We start from the raw sequence: 24,177 nt of genomic DNA, 5'->3' as shown, positions 1-24,177 counted from the left end.
ATGATCAGAGACTGTACTCCAAGGTGAAGCAGATTGGATATGACTGATATCAAATTGTTAGTATTCTTGTTACTGGAAAGGAAAAAGAAATAATCAGACACAAGCCAGGAATCCAGATATAGGTAGAACTTTTCTTACCATGGAATGGTCAGGTTGGAAAGCCTTAAATATGCAAGTTCAGTTAAGGTAGACAAGGTTAGCATCCACATCTGAAAATCAACCTCCAACTTCTGACTGGAGCAGAGAAAGAAGTGTTATGTTCACTTTCTAGAAGATCTTGATTTCAGTAAAATAGAAAGAAGAGACTCCCATATTGGGTTTAGGTCCTGTCTTTGCTGTGACTGATATCTTTTGGTTTATATGTCTCTTCTAGATTCTGTGAGGTTTTTCTACATACAAGTGAAAGATGCTTGGTTGTATCAAGTGTATTAACCTCTTAATGATCTTCATTTTCTAAGATTGAGTTAAATTTATCTTTGAACATGATAATACCTAAATTATATGACTAGTGAAAGTATAGGAGTATTAACAGCCTTCTAAGACTGGGTCTTGAAAATTCAAGCTAGTCATTGATGACATGTGTCTCTGAAGGCAAATGTCACAGATTATCCAGTTTAAATCTGGTCATATAAATTGATCTGGTACTAAACATACATAAATGGCTCTGTGAATTACAGCAAAGTTTAAAATGGACATATACCTAATCTGCACTCCTACAGATTGCTATTATTTTAATCACTACATTGATGTGCCAAGAATAACTAAGAAGATCAGTTGCACTGACAAATCAATTAAATTTAAAAACTATTCAAACTTTAGATAAACAGACCTTAGTCTGTTGATGAATATGAACATCTCTTGGATTTTAAGTGCAATCAGTTCAGTTAAGTTCAGTTGCTCAGTCGTGTCCAACTCTTTGCAACCCCATCAACTGCAGCATGCCAGGCCTCCCTGTCCATCACCAACTCCCAGAGTTTACCAAAATTCATAGCCATTGAGTCGGTGATGCCATCCAACCATCTCATCCTGTCATCCCCTTCTCCTCACACCCTCAATCTTTCCCAGCATCAGGGTCTTTTCAAATGAATCAGTTCTTCACATCAGGTGGCCAAAGTATTGGAGTTTCAGCTTCAACATCAGTCCTTCCAATGAACACCCAGGACTGATCTCCTTTAGGATGGACTGTACTTGCAGTCCAAGGGACTCTCGAGAGTCTTCTCCAACACCGCAGTTCAAAACCATCAATTCTTCTGCGCTCAACCTTCTTCACAGTCCAACTCTCACATCCATACATGACCACAGGAAAAACCATAGCCTTGACTAGACGGACCTTTGTTGACAAAGAAATGTCTCTGCTTTTCAATATGCTATCTAGGTTGGTCATAACTTTCCTTCCAAGGAGTAAGTGTCTTTATTTATTTATTTTTATTTATTTTTTTTTAAATTTTATTTTATTTAACTTTACAATATTGTATTGGTTTTGCCATATATCAAAATGAATATGCCACAGGTATACATGTGTTCCCCATCCTGAACCCTCCTACCTCCTCCCTTCCCATACCATCCCTCTGGGTCGTCCCAGTGCACCAGCCCCGACATCCAGTATCGTGCGAACCTGGACTGGCGACTCATTTCATATACGATATTATACATATTTCAATGCCATTCTCCCAAATCATCCCACCCTCTCCCTCTCCCACAGAGTCCAAAAGACTGTTTTATACATCAGTGTCTCTTTCGCTGTCTCATATACAGGGTTATTGTTACCATCTTTCTAAATTCCATATATATGCATTAGTATACTGTATTGGTGTTTTTCTTTCTGGCTTACTTCACTCTGTATAATAGGCTCCAGTTTCGTCCACCTCATTAGAACCGATTCAAATGTAGTCTTTTGAATGGCTGAGTAATACTCCATTGTGTATATGTACCACTGCTTTCTTATCCATTCATCTGTTGATGGACATCTAGGTTGCTTCCATGTCCTGGCTATTATAAACAGTGCTGCGATGAACATTGGGGTACACGTGTCTTTCAATTCTGGTTTCCTCAGTGTGTATGCCCAACAGTGGGATTGCTGTGTCGTATGGCAGTTCTATTTCCAGTTTTTTAAGGACTCTCCACACTGTTCTCCATAGTGGCTGTACTAGTTTGCATTCCCGCCAACAGTGTAAGAGGGTTCCCTTTTCTCCACACCCTCTCCAGCATTTACTGCTTGTAGACTTTTGGATCGCAGCCATTCTGACTGGCGTGAAATGGTACCTCATAGTGGTTTTGATTTGCATTTCTCTGATAATGAGTGATGTTGAGCATCTTTTCATGTGTTTGTTAGCCATCTGTATGTCTTCTTTGGAGAAATGACTATTTAGTTCTTTGGCCTATTTTTTGATTGGGTCATTTATTTTTCTGGAATTGACCTGTAGGGGTTGCTTGTATATTTTTGAGATTAGTTGTTTGTCTGTTGCTTCATTTGCTATTATTTTGTCCCATTCTGAAGGCTGTCTTATAGTTTATAGCTTCCTTTGTTGTGCAGAAGCTTTTAAGTTTAATTAGGTCCCATTTGTTTATTTTTGCTTTTATTCCCAATATTCTGGGAGGTGGGTCATAGAGGATCCTGCTGTGATGTATGTCCGAGAGTGTTTTGCCTATGTTCTCCTCTATGAGTTTTATAGTTTCTGGTCTTACGTTTAGATCTTTAATCCATTTTGAGTTTATTTTTGTGTATGGTGTTAGAAAGTGCTCTAGTTTCATTCTTTTACAAGTGGTTGACCAGTTTTCCAAGCACCACTTGTTAAAGAGATTGTCTTTAATCCATTGTATATTCTTGCCTCCTTTGTCAAAGATAAGGTGTCCATAGGTGTGTGGATTTATCTCTGGGCTTTCTATTTTGTTCCATTGATCTATATTTCTGTCTTTGTGCCAGTACCATACTGTCTTGATGACTGTGGCTTTGTAGTAGAGCCTGAAGTCAGGCAGGTTGATTCCTCCAGTTGCATTCTTCTTTCTCAAGATCAGATCAGATCAGATCAGTTGCTCAGTCGTGTCCAACTCTTTGCGACCCCATGAATCACAGCACGCCAGGCCTCCCTGTCCATCACCAACTCCCGGAGTTCACTCAGACTCACATCCATCGAGTCAGTGATGCCATCCAGCCATCTCATCCTTTGTCGTCCCCTTCTCCTCCTGCCCCCAATCCCTCCCAGCATCAGAGTCTTTTCCAATGAGTCAACTCTTCGCATGAGGTGGCCAAAGTACTGGAGCTTCAGCTTTAGCATCATTCCTTCCAAAGAAATCCCAGGGCTGACCTCCTTTAGAATGGACTGGTTGGATCTCCTTGCAGTCCAAGGGACTCTCCAGAGTCTTCTCCAACACTACAGTTCAAAAGCATCAATTCTTTGGCACTCATCCCCTTCTCCTCACACCCTCAATCTTTCCCAGCATCAGGGTCTTTTCAAATGAATCAGTTCTTCACATCAGGTGGCCAAAGTATTGGAGTTTCAGCTTCAAAATCAGTCCTTCCAATGAACACCCAGGACTGATCTCCTTTAGGATGGACTGTACTTGCAGTCCACGGGACTCTCAAGAGTCTTCTCCAACACCACAGTTCAAAACCATCAATTCTTCGGTGCTCAACCTTCTTCACAGTCCAACTCTCACATCCATACATGACCACAGGAAAAACCAGAGCCTTGACTAGATGAACCTTTGTTGGTAAAGTAATGCCTCTGCTTTTGAATATGCTATCTAGGTTGGTCGCTTTGGCTATTTGAGGTTTTTTTGTGTTTCCATACAAATTGTGAAATTATTTGTTCTAGCTCTGTGAAGAATACTGTTGGTAGCTTGATAGGGATTGCATTGAATCTATAAATTGCTTTGGGTAGTATACTCATTTTCACTATATTGATTCTTCCAATCCATGAACATGGTATATTTCTCCATCTATTAGTGTCTTCTTTGATTTCTTTCACCAGTGTTTTATAGTTTTCTATATATAGGTCTTTAGTTTCTTTAGGTAGATATATTCCTAAGTATTTTATTCTTTTTGTTGCAATGGTGAATGGAATTGTTTCCTTAATTTCTCTTTCTATTTTCTCCTTATTAGTGTATAGGAATGCAAGGGATTTCTGTGTGTTGATTTTATATCCTGCAACTTTACTATATTCATTGATTAGTTCTAGTAATTTTCTGGTGGAGTCTTTAGGGTTTTCTATGTAGAGGATCATGTCATCGGCTAACAGTGAGAGTTTTACTTCTTCTTTTCCAATTTGAATTCCTTTTATTTCTTTTTCTTCTCTGATTGCTGTGGCCAAAACTTCCAAAACTATGTTGAATAGTAATGGTGAAAGTGGGCACCCTTGTCTTGTTCCTGACTTTAGAGGAAATGCTTTCAAATTTTCACCATTGAGGATAATGTTGGCTGTGGGGTAAGTGTCTTTTATTTTCATGGTTGCAATCACCATCTGCAGTGATTTTGGAGCCCCAAAAAATAAAGTCAGCCACTGCGTCCCCTGTTTTCCCATCTATTTGCCATTAAGTGATGGAACCGGATGCCATGATCTTAGTTCTCTGAATGTTGAGCTTTAAGCCAACTTTTTCACTGTCCTCTTTCACTTTCATCAGGAGGCTCTTTAGTTCTTCACTTTCTGCCATAAGGGTGGTGTCATCTGCATATCTGAAGTTATTGATATTTCTCCCAGAAATCTTGATTGCAGCTTGTGCTTCATCCAGTCCAGCATTTCTCATGATGTACTCTGCATATAAGTTAAATAAGCAGGGTGACAATATACAGCCTTGATGTACTCCTTTTCCTATTTGGAACCAGTCTGTTGTTCCATGTCCAGTTAAGTGCAATAGGATCAGCATAACACAGAGTTACTGAACCAGTTCATTCCATAGTATCTAATACTGTGTACCTCTAAGTTTACTGAGAAAATATTCTAAGATGATGATATGCTGTGCAAGGTTTTCATAGAATGAAAAAATACTGAATTTGGGGAATAAAGAGTAGGAATCAAAATTCTGGGTTTTTTAGTCCATGAATGCAAGCAACTTAGAGTCTCTGAACTTCATTTTTAATGAAATAAAATAAATATTACCTGTCCTGTCTCTGTAAAAAGGTGGCAGTGAAGAAGCCTAAAAGCACTGGAGAAAACTCTCTGCAAAAAAAGAGAAATAAATACAAATAAAAAATTAAAGGAAGACACATTCCACTCTCACTCTCTAAGGGTCTCCAAGTTTCCAGCTAATAAGCAGAAATGAAACTACTGGAAGGTAAGATTAGAAACAAAAAATCAGGAGTCCATAGATAGCTTTAGAAGTAGCAGAAGAGGAAGATGCTTTTATGATGTGACTTTAAATGTGCCACAATGACTCCGCTGATTAAAATCAAAATAATAAAAGAGAACCTTGTCTTCTTACTTACTAATACTCCAAGTCCCCAAAATGAAATATATATCCACTTGACAAAATGAATTACCAATTAAAAATGATCTTAGTTTGTGAGTTCATATCTAATGGCAGAGTTAAATTAATATGTGAAAATATGTGATATGTAATGTGATTAATTTCATAACAGAAGTGCAAACTTCAGTGAGACCAAGCAGAAGGAAGGTAGAATTGGGAAAAGCTTTTCTTAGAACAGGCTTCCCAGCTGAAGGTATCAGAAAAGAATCGGCATGAGAAAATTAAATACCTCAGAAAGGAATACATAAAATATAGGATTATGATGGAAAGGGAAAAAAAAGGGTTTGAGAAAATTTATTGCTCTACTAATAAGTACCTCCCCACTCCAGTACTCTTGCCTGGAAAATCCCATGGATGGAGGAGCTTGGTAGGCTGCAGTCCATGGGGTCGCTAAGAGTCAGACACGACTGAGCGACTTCACTTTCGCTTTTCACTTTCATGCATTGGAGAAGGAAATGGCAACCCACTCCAGTATTCTTGCCTGGAGAACCCCAGGGACGGGGGAGCCTGGTAGGCTGCCGTCTATGGGGTCGCACAGAGTTGGACATGACTGAAGTGACTTAGCATGCAATAAGCACCTCTACTTTATTTTTCTTGAACATCTTAGACGAATAACTATCATTGTTTCCAAGATATACTCACAGTTAATTTTCACACTAGATAAAAGCAACACTCATCATCTCAGTTTCACAGTTGGTCATATATAAACCTGTTGCTATCACAAACCAGCTGACAATTCATGGAATTTCTCCTTAGTGGCCCAAATGCAAATGTCCTGATTTCTAGACTTATATAATAATTTCCTTGCTGAGTTGCCAGATTTTTATACCTCCTTGCCTTTCAATTTCACATATAAATTTTCTTGGATAAACAGAAAAGCCCTAGAGGATTTTCCTTGTTCTTGACTGCTTTAAGAAAATAGAATTTTAAACTAGCTATAGTTTGTCCAATGGAAAGAGAGAGAGAGAGATAACTTTCAAACAGTTACAGCTCTTCTAAATATCCTAGCAGCATACTCATTATTTGCATTAAAGTTAAAAAAAAAAGGCAGAGCAAATAGAACTTACATCCATCTGAGGTAACACATTTCATTATATTTTATTATCCCCAAATCAATTCCTTAAAGCAATGTGTGAATTAAAATGTTTTATCCAGCATTTTCAAGAAACCAATTTAAAATTACACAGCTTATAAAAAATTGCCAGAAATATTGCAAGCAGCCATTAATTTACTCTAAACCAATTAAATTCTACATTAATACATGCAGTAATATACATGTACTTGTTTCTAATTTCCTTTTGTAATTAGGCATGGGTACAAGGCATAGACTGACTTGACAAAAAAAATTTTAATTCTCTTGTTTGGTCTTCTCTTGTCCTCTCTGGCCCCTACTGCTAAATGGCATAAGTCATTTTGTCCAGCATCACCTTCATTATTCATTTATAAGAGAAATTTCTTTAAAGCAGTCATCTTTACTATGTAGTGAGTTTCTAAGTGTCCTGAGATTGCCTTTTGTTTAGGAGTCATTTCATCCTGAAATCCATGGGGAGGCACTCCAAGAAGGTTAACAAAAAGTACGTAATAAGTGTTCCAGAACTTAAGGTCAACAATATGGGAAAAACAAATGCAAATTGCAATAGTTCATAGTCAAGATCAGTTATATGTTAGGCTTCTCCAGGGAAAAAGAACCAATAGATTAAATTACGTTCATCCACATTTTTTCAGACATATCTGGAAATAATGTTTAATCTGGGCACTCCACAGCCAATCAAGTTGACAAATAAAATTAGTCATCACAATTTCACCCCTGGTCAACCTGGTACCCATACATATCTTTTAAAAACATACTTAATCTCCAAATAAAGACAATAAGAAGGTCAAATGTATGCCTAACTTGATAGAACCATCCTTCATAAAACTAAAAGTCCAACAATTCCTTGCCCAGAAGAGGAGATAAATTTGTTGAGTGACATTTACTGTTCTCCTTGATATCTCATAACCTAAATGTTATAATGTAAAATTAGCAATACTTAAATGCTATGACATAAAGCCAGTGCATCTTATGTTACATGATAAGGGAATGAAAGAAAAAAAATAAGTATTTCTACACACATACCATATGCACAAATGTATTCGTAGCAAAATAAGAAGGAATTACTAAAGACAATTCTAGTCATTTCTGTATCTGTTCATGTAGTCATAGCTGGTATTTATAGGTACCTTCTTCCACTACTCACACTGAATTCCCTTTACCTTCATCAAGTATCTCAGTAGGTCATGGTCATTTATTTGGCGATGTAACTCAAACTTTCCTTCCTAAGGGTCTGGGCCATTGTAGTCCTGCCTGGACTGAGGTGTTGCAGTTTCCACTGACCTTAATTACAAAGAATGGTAATACTAAGAGATGACCTAAGGCATCCTCTGTATTTCATTCACACACCTTGTAACCTTCATGGTAGAGTAATAGCCTATTTCCCCTTAGTAGTTGGGATCAATCACCAGGGCCACATGTTAACTCCCTTCTTTGCCTTTGAATTTACTTGTCTTTGCCTCCTTTCTTTGAATACCTTCCTTTACGTTAAACCAAGGCATGTTATTTGCCTGCAAGTTCAGATTCAGATTTGATTCAGAGGTGCAAAGAGCCTAAGGTGGTCAAGTGATATTCTAAATTCCAGTTCAAGTGAATCATTATTGTGTCTCCTGGTGGGAGGATTTCTCCCTCTGGAACTAAGACCTCTAAGCCAGCAGAGCGTAAAGCTGTTTGAATAGGAGTTTGTTGGTGGGTCAGTAGGAGTAATACTGAGTGGTGCCACTCCCATTTCCAACTGTTAATTCCAATATACCCGAATCCTGGCCCTCAGAGAAATAGCCCCATATATTGAACATTGATTCAGAACAAAAACAGTCTTCTAGAAAATCTTGCCCCAGCCCTGCAAAGTATTACAACCTAGCTGATACTGGAACTTAGTCTTCAAAAGACCATTCTGCTGCTCTTTTAGGCCAGCTGCTTCATGTGGTGAGGAACACAGTAAGACCAGTGAACCCATGAGCGTGGGCCCATTGCTACACTTCACTGTGAAGTGAGTTTCTTGATCAGAACCAGTGCTGTGTGGAATTCTATTCTATTCTGTTCTTCAAAATTGAAAAAGGAAATGGCAATCCACTCCAGTACTATTGCCTGGAAAATCCCATGGACAGAGGAGCCTGGTAGGCTAATGTCTTCAAAATAGAAGACATTTTAGAAGTCTGTGAATGGTAGTTTTGGCAGAGAAACATTGTGTGCAGGGAAGACAGATCTGCAACCAGAATAACTTTATATTCTAGTAAGAACAAAATAATGCCCCTTCCATAATGAAATCTATCCGATGTAGTCAACCTCCCACTAGGCAGCCAGCTGATCACCCTGGGAACAGTGCCATGTCAGTATTGGTTTCTCTGCTACTGGGGACTTGGGCACTAGCCTTGCCAGTGGCCATCTCTGCCTTAGTGAGTGCAAGTCCATGTTGCTGAGTCCACACATAACCTCCACCACTGCCACCATGCCCACTTTGTTCCCAAGCCCATTGGATGAAGACAAGAGTGGCTGGGGAAAGACAGACTGGAATTAACAAAACAAGTCATCCTATCCACCTGATAAAGTTCTCTGCTGATACTACCCTTTGATGAGCATTCACTTGGAACACAAACATTTTCACGTTTGTTGCCCATTCAGAGAGATCTATCCACATACCTTTACCGCATTTTTTTGTCACTAATATTCTAATAATTGTCCTTCTAAGTCCCTGACTATCCAGCCAAATCACTGGCTACAGGCCATGAAGCAGTATATAACCACAAGTCAAACTACTTCTCTTTCCAAGCAAAGTGAACAACACAGTGCACTCTCTAAGTTCTAGAAGCAACTACCACTGAAGGATTTCCCTTCAACCATTGTCCTTTAGGGATGTTTCAGTGAGGAACTACTGTACTACAGCTGTTCATTTGCAGGTGATACCTGCATATTGTGCAGAATCATCTGTAAATCAGGCCTACGTCTTCTTTTCCTCTGTCAGCTGATCTTAGAGAACTCCCCATGAAGCCACACGTGCAGGTCAGACAAGAGAAGGCCATGTAACAGGAATGGGGACCATGGTCATTTGGGCTGCTTCTTTATGTAACTATTTTCTTATGCCTTCAGGGCCTGCTTGGGCCCAATCACATATATACTACTTCCATTTGATGACAGATGTTGCCATGCATGCCCAACTTTGTGGCTTGGTGGGTCAAATAACACCCAGTACATGAAGGATAGCTTAGGTTCTGTAGTAATTTGGTAGTCCATGGTTAAGTATTTAGTCTCTGCTAACATCCAGCAGCAGGCCAAGAGCTGCTTCTCAAAAGAAGAGTCATTATCTGCAGAAAATGGCAGGACCTTGCTCCAGAATCCTAAAGACCTGTGTTATAATTTACCTTTAGGTATGTGAGACCTCTCCATCATGACTTGATCTCTAAAAGGGCTTCATATCTATCATCTAGAGGAAAATATGATGCTGTGACTGATCTAATCAGTGATTGGAAATTACATGAAGATCCAAAATTTTAATTTGGACACATTTTAAAATCTTGTATTGGCCTCACAAACCCATTTGGAGAATAAGCACCATACATTATGAAAATTCAAGAAGAATTCTAAAACACAAGAAGTACTGAGACTGTAAATTATTTTTAGGGTAACATTTTAGCTTTTGTCCATCTACAGCATAATTATTAATTAGGCTAAATTCTTTTCAATATTTCATTTGAGTATCTCTTGCTTAAATACTGCTCTAGTTTAGTTTAGTTTTGTTTTGTTTTTTTAGTACTCTGTAGCATGTATCTTATTTGCTATTGCTTTTCACTGTTACTTGTAGGAATTCTAGAAAATTATCAGTCAGTGTTCCTTGTCAGTGATTCACATAATCCAAGTTAGCCATACTAGTATTCTCTTTTTGTATTAATTCTGGATTAGCACACCCTTGGGCTTCGCTGGTGGCTCAGAGGGTAAAGCGTCTGCCTACATTGTGGGAGACCTGGGTTCGAACCCTGGGTTGGGAAGATCCCCTAGAGAAGGAAATGGCAACCCATTCCAGTACTCTTGCCTGGAAAATCCCATGGACTGAGAAGCTTGGTAGGCTACAGCCCATAGGGTTGCAAAGAGTCGGACATGACTGAGCGACTTCACTTACCCTTAGCACACCCTTGTTCTTCCTAACTTACCAAATTTCACTTAACTAGATTTCTAATTGTGGGATAAGTGTATATAAATATAATAATACACCTTTATCTTCATATCTTGAAAGACAAACCCCATCCCTGTCTAACACTGATAATTCAAGCACCATTGGATTTTCTGGATCATATGCCATAAGTGGTGAAGCAACTTGGACCTGTTGCAGACTCTTTTCTTGTTCTAGATTCTATGTAAAATGACTAGGTTTTGGGGTCACTTGGTAAATGGGCTTGAGTACCACAGCCAAATAAGAAATATGTTGTCTCCAAAATTCAAAGAAGCCTAATAGGTACTGTGACTCTTTGTGGGTTGTAGGAAGGGTCAGACATAACAGCTTATCCTTTACCTTAGAAAAGATACCTCTACATGCCCCCCTCCCTTCAATGGAACCTTATAAATTTCACTGAGGTAGACAGAAGATCCATGAATTGTAGTGAGATTTATTTCCTACCTTCTGACATACAAATATCTTGAGTTTACATATAAACTCAAGTTGACATACAAATACCAATGAGTTTAGATTGGTTGCTACTTCTTGCTCTCTAGATCCAACAGCATAATGTCATCAGTGTGATTGACTAGTGTGGTATCTTGGGGAAGGGAAAGAAATAAAGATTCCTACAAACTAAATTATGACACTGGTCTGAAGAGCTGATACACCCCTGAAGTAGAGCAGTGAGTGAAGGTGTATGGCTTGCCTTGCCAGGTAGAAGCACACTAAGTTGGAGAAAAAGGCATTTGCCAGCTCAGTAACAGCATATCAGGTACCAGGGAATGTGTTAATTTGCTCAAGCTAAAGAACCATATCTGGTCCAGCAGGCACAATTTGGAGTCACACATAGTTAAACTTCTGATAACCCACTGTCATTCTCCAAACTCCATCTGCCTTCTGCACAGGTCAAATGGGAGAGCTGAATGGACATGTGGTGGGAATCACCATCTCTGAATCCTTCAAGTCCTTGATGGTGGCACTGATCTCTGCAATCTCTCCAGGAATGCAGTGTTGCTTTTGATTTACTATTTTGCTAGATAGGGGAAGTTCTAAAGACTTTCACTTGGCCTTTCCCACAATAATAGCCCTTATTCCATCAGTCAGGGGACCAATGTGGAGATCTTGTCAGCTATTCAGTATGTCTATTAAAATTATGCATTCTGCAACTGGGGAAATAACCACAAGATGGGTTCTGGGACCCACGGGACCTGCTGTAAGATGGACTTGAGCTAAAACTCCATTGCTCATCTGATCTCTATAAACTCCTTTGCAAACTGGTGGGGCACAGTGATGGCTTGAAGTTCCTGGAATTAGTGTCTGTTTAAAGTCAGTGTCCAATAGCCCCCAAAAGGTCCAATTATTTTTTTTTTCCCTAACATAGAGTTACCCTGGTTAAAAAAAGAAAAGTCATAGGAAAGACTGGGGAAAAGATTAGCTGCATAACTTTGGTAGTGTACCAAGGGTCTTACCTCAAAGGAATCCACCTTCCCCTTCATTCAAAGGACTCTGGATCTGTAAACTAACTCAAGTCTGTCAACTGATTGAGAGTCTATAACTCTTTGGTTTTATAATTCAGGTTACACTTGATCTCTTGACCAGAACTTTTCTGATTCTACAGATCAAGTAAGAATTTGTAGGTTCCCTATCAATATTTCATACCTAGGAACACTATGATTATTTTACCAACACTATAGGACTGAGTGAGTCAGACTCTTCTCACTGCTGCTTTGACTCCATTGTCCACTATGGCAATGATGCCCACCTGCCTTTGGCAGTTGGTGCCACCACTTGGTCCCTGCCACACTGAGACCCAGTTATTCCTGTTGCATTTAGGTTTCCCAGTTCAGCAGTTGCAGTTCTCCCTGTGAGGTCTGGCCTACAGAGAAGTGTGATCACAAAGCTTTTTAAGGATTCTGGGACTCACCCCACAAATTTATTTCTCACAGTACTGGTTAAAGTTGTGTCTTCTGGACCCTTCCATAATAGACTAATAGGTCTTAAATGACAAATTCATTCTAACATTCCAATCTCCTTAAGCCTTTGAATACCCTCCTCTACATTCATTAAACCCAGGCATTTTCAATTCACTCATAGTGGGTCATCTTTTGGTCCATATTTCAGTCAACCAACCCAAGAAACTTTCAGAGCCCTTCTAACCCCCAGGGGGCTTCCCTGGTGGCTCAGTGGTATAGAATTTGCCTGCCAATGCAGGAGACACAAGTTCAATCCCCGATTCAGGAGTATCCCCTGGAAAAGGAAATGGCAGCTCACTCCAGTATTCTTGCCTGGGAAATCCCATGGACAGAAGAGCCTGTCAGGCTACAGTCTATGGGGGTTACAAAGGAGTTGGACATATCTTAGCAACTAAATAACAACAAACTCCCCAAGCTATGACATCGAAAGTAGGATCTTTACCTAGTGAGCCCATATCAATATATTTAGCCTGATTCAACTTTACATTCTTTCTACAATTATCCCACATCCTTGCATCCATTCCCATACATGTTCCCTATATCTCTGTCTGTATAAATTGGAAAACTTGAGTAGTTCTTTTGGAGTATAATGCATCTTTTTACTGGTCACATATTATACCTCATATTTAAGGACCTACCAAGACTCGAGCCTAGTTAAAGTCTAAAAGTAAAGAGGGTGATGGAAGTGGGTCCTGAGCAGACTCTGGTAGAGATTCACCAGAATTTAGTGGTCCAGTGTCCCCAGCTTCATTAGCATCTTCATGCATGTCCCCATCCCAACTAATAACCCAATTATTTCCCAATAAATGCCCTCACTTCATCAGGAGACACCCTGTGAATCTGGGAGTTCAACTTACATTATAATTCAGTAGTTGCAGGATGAGGCTCTACATTTGATTTTCAGCAAAATTCAGCTCTGTACTATAGGAGATAAGGGTCCTTCAGGATATACATAGAAGTTCTTAGGTTATTTATTTGAATCCCTGAGCTCATCTTTTTCTTTTGTCACTTTGTCAACTATATTAGAAGCCAATGTCATTATATTGGTTAAATTTCCAAAAACGTTCAAAAAGTATCATATAAAGTGACACCTAGCTCCTTGCTTCTTATAAGTGATTGATTAGGAATACCCAATGCAAACTAGAGACCCAAGAAAGCTACGGTGTCATTCAGTCTAATTCTAAATGCCTGAAAATCAGGATAGCCTATGGTGTAAATTCTAGTCTGAGGGTCAGAAGAGATGAGAGGACAGGAGAGGAGAGAACAGGAGAAGGGATATCCCAGCTTAAGCAGTGAGACAGGTAAAAAGAATTAAGAGAGATGAGTTCTTCCTTCCTCCATCTTTTGTTCAGTTCAGGTCTTCAACGTTTTGGACTATGGCCACCTACATTGAGGAAGGCAACCCACTTGCCTGAGTCCACTGATTCGAATGCTAACCTCATCTAGATACATCCTCACAGATAACACCCAGAAACACTATTTCATCTGGGCACCCTGTGACCAGTCAAGCTGACACATAATATTAACGATCACAATTAATATGTTATCCTTAGCTTTACATTTTCAATTATATATAGAAACTGATCTCCAATCCAGGATATTAATATTCTTTTGAAATTCATTCAAAAATAAAGAATATTGACCAACTGTATAAGAGTTACCACATTAATTTCTAATAGCCTACTAAAAATTCTCAGTGGGGTCCAAAACAAGGATATTGAAATTTCTATAAAAATTAATTTGAGTAAAATTTATTATTCCAAGAAAGTTTCAAGTATTTAGTATAGGGAAAGGGAATAATGGTACTGAGTTTCTACTAGATTCTTTAAGTGGATTTGCTAATGGAATTTTTACCAAAAAAAAACAAAACACAAAAACTTAGCTAATGAGGAAATGTATATTCAGAGTTTCCATAATTTGCCAGTGTCACAAGCTTGTGGCAAGAGGTGAAATTCAAATCTTCCTCTAATCCCAAGCCTGTGTTCTTTAGAAAATAGAAACCTTCTATGGAATGAGTCACTCTTTATATTTGGGAAACGTTACTGTCCATACATATATAGACATCTAATGGACTTGAGTACAAATACTGCATTCTGCTTTTTCATTTTTCACATGATTATAGCAAAAATATTTTTCTATGTATAGGTTTGGGCTCTAAAATGCTAAATGTTAACATCTTTCTAATATGTGTTATTGCTAGTTTTTTTTTTAGGCACCCCACGACCGAGGCCAGGGGCAGTGGCCGGGAGGACCAACCCCACATCCAAGGAGCCGTGGCTGCGCGGGCACAGGAGGGCTTAGAGGAGCTATCCCACGTTGAAGGTCAGGAAGGGCGGCGGTGAGAAGATACCCCTCATCCAAGGTAAGGAGCATTGGCTGTGCTTTGCTGGAGCAGTCGTGAAGAGATATCCCACGCCCAAGGTAAGAGAAACCCAAGTAAGATGGTAGGTGTTGCAAGAGGGCATCAGAGGGCAGACACACTGAAACTATACTCACAGAAATCTAGTCAATCTAATCACACTAGGACCACAGCCTTGTCTAACTCAATGAAACTAAGCAATGCCTATGGGGCAACCCAAAACGGGTGGGTCATGGTGGAGAGGTCTGACAGAATGTGGTCCACTGGAGAAGGGAATGGCAAACCACTTCAGTATTCTTGCCTTGAGAATCCCATGAACAGTATGAAAAGGCAAAATGAGAGGATACTGAAAGAGAAACTCCCCAGGTCAGTAGGTGCCCAATATGCTACTGGAGATCAGTGGAGAAATAACTCCAGAAAGAATGAAGGGATGGAGCCAAAGCAAAAACAATACCCAGCTGTGGATCTGACTGGTGATAGAAGCAAGGTCCGATGCTGTAAAGAGCAATATTGCATAGGAACCTGGAATGTCAGGTCCATGAATCAAGGCAAATTGGAAGTGGTCAGACAAGAGATGGCAAGAGTGAATGTCGACATTCTAGGAATCAGCGAACTGAAATGGACTGGAATGGGTGAATTTAACTCAGATGACCATTATATCTACTACTGTGGGCAGGAATCCCTCAGAAGAAATGGGGTGGCCATCATGGTCAACAAAAGAGTCCGAAATGCAGTACTTGGATGCAATCTCAAAAACGACAGAATGATCTCTGTTCATTTCCAAAGCAAACCATTCAATATCACAGTAATCCAAATCTATGCCCCAACCAGTAACACTGAAGAAGCTGAAGTTGAACGGTTCTATGAAGACCTACAAGACCTTTTAGAACTAACACCCAAAAAGATGTCCTTTTCATTATAGGGGACTGGAATGCAAAAGTAGGAAGTCAAGAAACACCTGGAGTAACAGGCAAATTTGGCCTTGAAATACAGAATGAAGCAGGGCAAAGACTAATAGAGTTTTGCCAAGAAAATGCACAGGTCATAACAAACACCCTCTTCCAACAACACAAGAGAAGACTCTATACATGGACATCACCAGATGGTCAACACTGAAATCAGATTGATTATATTCTTTGCAGTCAAAGATGGAGAAGCTCTATACAGTCAGCAAAAACAAGACCAAGAGCTGACTGTGGCTCAGACCATGAACTCCTTCTTGCCAAATTCAGACTTAAATTGAAGAAAACCACTAGACCATTCAGGTATGACCTAAATCAAATCCCTTATGATTATACAGTGGAAGTGAGAAATAGATTTAAGGGCCTAGATCTGATAGATAGAGTGCCTGATAAGCTATGGAATGAGGTTCATGACATTGTACAGGAGATCAAGACCATTCCCATAGAAAAGAAATGCAAAAAAGCAAAATGGCTGTCTGGGGAGGCCTTACAAATAGCTGTGAAAAGAAGAGAAGTGAAAAGCAAAGGAGAAAAGGAAAGATATAAACATCTGAATGCAGAGTTCCAAAGAATAGCAAGAAGAGATAAGAAAGCCTTCTTCAGTGATCAATGCAAAGAAATAGAGGAAAACAACAGAATGGGAAAGACTAGGGATCTCTTCAAGAAAATCAGAGATACCAAAGGAACATTTCATGCAAAGATGAGCTTGATAAAGGACAGAAATGGTATGGACCTAAGAGAAGCAGAAGATACTAAGAAGAGATGGCAAGAATACACAGAAGAATTGTACAAAAAAGATCTTCACGACCCAGATAATCACGATGGTGTGATAACTGACCTAGAGCCAGACATCCTGGAATGTGAAGTCAAGTGGGCCTTAGAAAGCATCACTACGAACAAAGCTAGTGGAGGTGATGGAATTCCAGTTGAGCTATTTCAAATCCTGAAAGATGATGCTGTGAAAGTACTGCACTCAATATGCCAACAAATTTGGAAAACTCAGCAGTGGCCACAGGACTGGAAAAGGTCAGTTTTCATTCCAATCCCAAAGAAAGGCAATGCCAAAGAATGCTCAAACTACCACACAATTGCACTCATCTCACATGCTAGTAAAATAATGCTCAAAATTCTCCAAGCCAGGCTTCAGCAATATGTGAACCGTGAACTTCCTGATGTTCAAGCTGGTTTCAGAAAAGGCAGAGGAACCAGAGATGAAATTGCCAACATCTGCTGGATCATGGAAAAAGCAAGAGAGTTCCAGAAAAACATCTATTTCTGCTTTATTGACTATGCCAAAGCCTTTGACTGTGTGGATCACAATAAACTGTGCAAAATCCTGAAAGAGATGGGAATACCAGAACACCTGATCTGCCTCTTGAGAAATCTGTATGCAGGTCAGGAAGCAACAGTTAGAACTGGACATGGAACAATAGACTGGTTCCAAATAGGAAAAGGAGTTCGTCAAGGCTGTATATTGTCACCCTGTTTATTTAACTTATATGCAGAGTACATCATGAGAAATGCTGGACTGGAAGAAACACAAGCTGGAATCAAGATTGCTGGGAGAAATATCAATAACCTCAGATATGCAGATGACACCACCCTTATGGCAGAAAGTGAAGAGGAACTCAAAAGCCTCTTGATGAAAGTGAAAGAGGAGAGTGAAACGGCTTAAAGCTCAACATTCAGAAAATGAAGATTATGGCATCCGGTCCCACCACTTCATGGGAAATAGATGGGGAAACAGTGGGAGCAGTGTCAGATTTTATTTTTCAGGGCTCCAAAATCACTACAGATGGTGACTGTAGCCATGAAATTAAAAGACACTTACTCCTTGGAAGGAAAGTTATGACCAACCTAGATAGCATATTCAAAAGCAGAGACATTACTTTGCCAACAAAAGTTGTCTAGTCAAGGCTATGGTTTTTCCAGTAGTCATGTATGGATGTGAGAGTTGGACTGTGAAGAAGGCTGAGCGCTGAAGAATTGATGCTTTTGAACTGTGGTGTTGGAGAAGACTCTTGAGAGTCCCTTGGACTGCAAGGAGATCCAACCAGTCCATTCTGAAGGAGATCAGCCCTGGGATTTCTTTGGAAGGAATGATGCTAAAGCTGAAACTCCAGTACTTTGGCCACCTGATTCAAAGAGTTGACTCATTGGAAAAGACTCTGATGCTGGGAGGGATTGGGGGCAGGAGGAGAAGGGGACGACAGAGGATGAGATGGCTGGATGGCATCACTGACTGATGGACGTGAGTCTCAGTGAACTCCGGGAGTTGGTGATGGACAGGGAGGCCTGGCATGCTGCGATTCATGGGGTCACAAAGGGTCGGACACGACTGAGCGACTGATCTGATCTGATAATTTTTTTTAGGCATTTCCCTAATATTAGGCATCTAAATTGCTTCTGAGTTCTTTCTATTATAGATAAGTACAAAGTATTCATTCCCTTAGATTTTGTTTCTATTGAGCTATTTCTTTAAGATAAAGTTTTAGTTGTGAAATTCATGAGAAGAAAGGATAGAAACAGCTATGTAGCTCTTACTATACACTGTTCTTTTTTTTTTCTCAAACAGATGGACTAATTTAAAATGAAATATTGCTACTTTTAAAAGAAGCCATTGTCAACACTCATATTCTACAATAGGGAGAAAAATATCAAGCTTCAGGAATTTATCACTCCAAGTGTTGTTGTGAATTGCCCTTGAAAAAGATAGTGACAGACCTCCTCCTCTCCCTTGAATTATATTGCATCCCAGAGGACTGAAATGGTCATTAATTTTTAATATTATCTCTTCTCGGTGAAAAGTAAAATGAATTTCCTTACATATTCCTGTAGGATCGAAGTCCTAGAAACTCTGAGATTTCAAAGCATCTATAGTGAGTCTAGAAAATATTACCCAGCTGCTGAGTTCCTGAAGGAGATTATATAGCAGGAATATGAGCAATTATCACCCACACATCAATTACCATAATAAAAACTATGGAGGTCTGTACAATGCTTTCCTGTTTAGACAATATTTTTTCATCTTTTGATCTTGGAGAAGGCAGGGGTTGGGGGAGGGTAAATTACACTGGTTTGGGATTTGTGAGATACAGAGGACTGTATGCCAGGAATAAAGGTTGTGTCTATGTCTTTGCTGAAGCTAACAGTCTCATTAGATTAAAAAGACATCACACATTAAAAATTAGCTGTATGCCAAAGAGGGTGACATTAAATACCTTACAAGCAAAAAATATAATAAGTGTCAGAATATAAAAGAAGAAAAATTTAATTGTTCTTGCCTTGAGTGATCAAGGTAGTTATTATTGCTGAGGTATGGAAACTCCTTTTCAGAAAAGTCATATGTGATGCATGTCCCAGTTATACTCTGGCCCTTCTGCTATCCTCCCATCATCACCTCAGTGCACCTGATTCAGGCCTTTGGGAGCATCCCAAGTGGTTTCCTTTAGGAAGGTCAGCCAAGTTCTGGAATCTCACACTTCCCTGGCCATCTCTGGAAGTAGATTTTTTAGCAACTTGAGACCAGAGTGCTGTGCCCAGTGACCCTCCACCACTCTGTAACCAAATATTTCTCCTGCATCAAAACTAGCCAATGCCTAAAAACTTTGGTCATGCCTGAGTATGAAAAATATCAAACTATAAGCATGGGCAGTGAAAGTTGCTGCTGACACAGGGAGAAAACTAAGTGCATCCATTCAATGAATACTTATGGAATACCTACAAGACATCTGGCACCAGGTGCTTATACACAGCATTGAAATATGAAGGGAAATGTAGCACTTAATTCTGAATATAGGACAGAAAATATTCACATAATTTATCTGCAGTAAGAACAAAGAAAATAACTTACTCCAATCCCCTTATTATGAATATCAAGCAACTAGACTTCTGGTTCAAGATGGCGGAGTAAAAGGACATGTGCTCATCTCCTCCTGCAAGAGAACCAAAACTGCAACTAGCTGTTGAACAATCATTGACAGGAGGACACTGAAACCTATCAAAAAAAGATACCCCATGTCCAAAGACAAAGAAGCCGCAGGGAGAGGATAAGAGGGGTGCAATCATGATAAAATCAAATCTGATACCCACTGGGTAGGTGACCCATAAACTGGAAAACAATAATATCAAAGAAGTTCTCCCACTGTCATGAAGGTTCTGAACCCCAGGTCAGGCTTCCCAACCAGAGGAATTGACAAAGGGACTGGGAATCTCCAGGGAATCTGTCTTGAAGGCCAGCGGGATATGACCGTAAAAATTCCACAGTACTGGGGGAAAACAAGACTCCAGTCTTGGAGGACACAAACAAAATCTTGTGCACACCAAGACCCAGAGGAAAGGAGCAGTGATCCCACAGGTGACTACATATTAAGTACCTAAGGCCATCAAAATGACTTACTCCAGGTTGATAGGTAGTTAGGGTCCGAGCCAGATCTTAGAACTCAAATCATCTTTGCTAATTCATCATACCCAAAGGTTCCATGAAGACACTTTCATAACTTTTGCCTTGTTGAAATTTTCAATTCTCTTCCCTGAAAGAAATTGTGAAAAATGTCTCTCAATGCAAAAGTACTTTTTGTTATCTTTCTTCTTATTATATTCCATGGTTATAAATTCTTCATTATCTAATATTTATTCTTCAATGAAGTGGACCTGAGTAACTAGGTAAACATCTACAATGTTTCACAAACCATTATAGGGGCTCAAATAATGGAAAAATTATTAAAGCTGTATTATTCAAGATAGCCACTGGCCAGATGTGGCTAATTGATTTTAAATTTTGAATTTAAATCACATAAAATTAACTATTCAGTTCCTCAGTTGCATTAATTGTGTTTCACACATTCAGTAGCCACAGGTAGCCAGTGGCTACTGTATTGAACAGTGAAGATATACAACATATCCATCACTGCAGTTCTATTGCCAAGTGTTGTATTAGAGTAATGAACCCATTTTCCACCCTGCATTGGAAAGAATAAATTAACTTGCAAAAAATTCATTTTTTCCAATACATTCTGCCTTGAGTAATAAGATATTTGCATAAAGATATGCAGGGAGGATTTTACTGAGAAGCAATACAAGGGAAATACAATCATCTCATGTTTTCTTGCTTTCCTATGTGCAAAACTGAATGCTTAAATGACATTCTTTAAATGCCACAGATGCTCAAAGTCTTTCTTTCATATAATGAGAGTTTGAAAGCTTTCCATAAGTCATGTCAAACGGTTTATGGAGAAAGAGCATTATTCCTCCCTGGTGGCTCAGCAGCAAAGAATCCGCTTGCAATGCAGCAGATGCTGTAGGAGCCATGGGTTTGATTCCTGTATTGGGAAGATCCCCTAGAGAGGGGAACAGCAACCCATTCCAGTATTCTTGCCTGGAGAATTCCATGGACAGAGGAGCCTGGCGGACTACAGTACATAGGGTTTCAAAAGAGTTGGATATGACTTAGCAAGCAAACAATAACAGCAACAACCAAGCATTACCATTCACCATAATACTTACTCTCTAGCACATATATTAAATATAAAACAAGTAATATATACTAAAGAAAACACATATGATTATTTAGGAAGAAAAGTTATTTCCAAGTGGCTATGGCAGCCCACTCCAGTACTCTTGCCTGGAAAATCCCATGGATGGAGGAGCCTGGTGGGCTGCAGTCCATGGGGTTGCTAAGAGTCGGACACAACTGAAGCGACTTAGCAGCAGCATCAGCATTCAAATGAAAAACCATAAGAGGAAAAAGATAATATTTTTGACTATGAATATTAAATTGGGCACATCCTTTTTCCAAAAGTAGAGAATTTTGAAGAAAATCATGGAAACCTAAAAATACGTTTATGCAATACATTATAGTTGCAAAAATTTTAGAAAACCTAAATGGCTGTCAATATAATATTAACAAAACAAAATATTCACTTCTACAAAGATATCATATTAGATAGACATAAAAGAGAATGACCAAAACAAATGAAAACATTGTCTCCTCCCAAGAAGGAACAGTATTATTTCACATAAAGGAAATAAAAAGTGTGCATATACAGAAAAGGAAAGATAACCCTAAATACTAATGTTGGTCAATAGTATTTATTTACCCTATAAGTAAATAAATAAATAGTATTTATGTACCCTGGTCAATAGTATTTATTCTGGTTGTCTACTATCCTCTATTTCCCTCTTGCCCTCTCTCTTTTGGTCTCCTCACCTGTCTTTGCTGATTGCTTTTTTGATATTGAACATGTACTACTATGGCATGCATGTGTGCATGGTCAGCTGTTTCCAACTCTTTGTGACTCTATGGACTGTAGCCCATCAGATTCTTCTGTCCATGGGATTCTCCAGGCAAGAATGCTAGAGTGGCTTGCCATTTCCTCACTATTAGTATAATGTAAAATGTATTTTCTTAGCAAAAAAAAAAATGATTTCCCTAACTGGATGCCATTTTAGTACAGAGTTCAAATAACAAATACATGATTGTATAAACAAACAAATAAACAGAAATAAATTTAATTAACTTTCCCAACATGCCTAAAATACAGTTTTGGGACGCTGTTAATAAATGAAATAGAGTTTACTTTTGAGTATACTATACCAAACAAGAAGTCCATGGGGTCGCAAAGAGTCGGACATGACTGAGCAACTGAACTGAACTGAATACCAAACAAATCTATAAAGAATCAAGCTTTTACTTAGTTACTGGCCTTCATTAATAGTATAAAAGGGCCAATGAGAAGAGCAAGGGGAATTTAGAAATAAAAAGAAAACTGCAACTAAGGATATATAGATTTATACTATGGCACTGTGTCCTGAGAGAGAGAACTATTCCCCAAGTTTGAGTTTTAATTAGATTTTTGAAACCTTTAAGGTGAAACAAAAACAAAAACAAAAAATCAATAATGGTAAACAAAGCAGTTTACATGCCCATTAGTCAGGTTACCAGCTTTGTGTATCTTTTTAAAAAAAATATTTATTGTGCAAATTGCAGACAATAAATGAATTTTCTAAAGAATACCTTTTAAAAGAAACTGAAATATTGTAAAAATTCTTTCCTTTTACTTTGAACCTTAATGAGATCAGGTTCCTATGGTTATTACAAATTGGGGAGGGAAGAAAGAAGAATAGATGAAGTGGGTGGTGATGGGAGGAAAAGGCCTAAACCATTTCAGTAGAGTAAAGACCAATTTCATTTTAATATAATTTTTAATGGCTGTTCAAACTCCTATAATGCATCTACACAAAAGACTTCAGTTAATGTGTGTGTGTATTCTGAACAGTTCCCCTCTTCGACCCTCCAGTTTAATTTCCGTTCTTCAAATGAGATGAATGGAGCGTGAAGCAGGTCATATCTCAATGCTGACACATGGGTTGCTGATAGAACTCACAGCCTGGAGAAGAAGCCAGTTTGGAGATTAAATCAAAGCAGCTCTGAATAGATGGGAGGTCAGCCAGGGCCAGCTTTGACATTTGATAGGACCTTGTGATCAATCAGACCTTTCTTCACTCTTGCAGTCTTCCTTATGACAGTGGCCCTAAAAAACAGATGGGCTATGTTACAGAGTGCAGGAGAAGCACTAGATTGTGAAAGGAGATAGGTGTCAATACTATCAAAGGGACAACTGTTATTTGAAGCAGCCAGCAAATCAGAAGGCCCTGCTTTGCTGAAATTGCCATGCTAAAATGTGCCTTCCATGATGTGGAATTTGAGCCTTGAGAATGGTGAGATAATTTTGAACGGCTTTTAAAAATTTCTTACCTCCTATCCATTAAACTGTATACTTTGAACTTTCCTAATATCCTAAAATTAAATTCTAGCCAATCTTTATGAACAATCTGTGTTTCCAGCAAAGCCGAGCTTAGTCTTTGCTGTATTTCTTTGTTTCTGTGTTTTCTGGGGCGCGCACACACACACACGTACACATAAAACTAACACGTGATAACCTTTGGAAGAAAGGAATCAGAGGGTATTAATGTGCAGCACTTGCTGGGTGGGGATCTGAACATGGTTTCAGGAAATCCCCATCACATCGCCAAGAGGGTCATGAAAAATGAATAGCCCTGGAGCAGCACCGTGACAGACTGTTTTAGTGAGTGGTAATGGGCCATCTCTAGGATGACAGGCCATGTTTTATAACTGTGCAGGCTATTGGCTATCACACCATTCATTATGCCTGCCTGAT

The 24,177-nt window shown here is 39.1% G+C and overlaps 1 long non-coding RNA gene across 1 annotated transcript; it reads right to left on the bottom strand.

Annotated features, from left to right (window-relative positions):
• Positions 1 to 4,274: 4,274 nt before the first annotated feature.
• Positions 4,275 to 23,529, bottom strand: LOC147379568 (uncharacterized). Its single transcript, XR_015133779.1, has 4 exons — positions 23,383 to 23,529; positions 20,397 to 20,529; positions 19,851 to 19,932; positions 4,275 to 5,156 (listed from the first exon to the last, which is right to left on the bottom strand). It is a non-coding gene; the product is annotated as an uncharacterized LOC147379568 (long non-coding RNA).
• Positions 23,530 to 24,177: the final 648 nt, after the last annotated feature.

The sequence above is a fragment of the Bos grunniens genome, chromosome 1 (genome assembly GCF_055505025.1).
Source record: "Bos grunniens cultivar Pamir isolate PY7600 chromosome 1, Bosgru_T2T1.0, whole genome shotgun sequence".
Taxonomy (NCBI): domain Eukaryota; kingdom Metazoa; phylum Chordata; class Mammalia; order Artiodactyla; family Bovidae; genus Bos; species Bos grunniens.
Note: the sequence above shows the minus strand (reverse complement) of the source record. Positions and strands in the feature narration are given on the sequence as shown.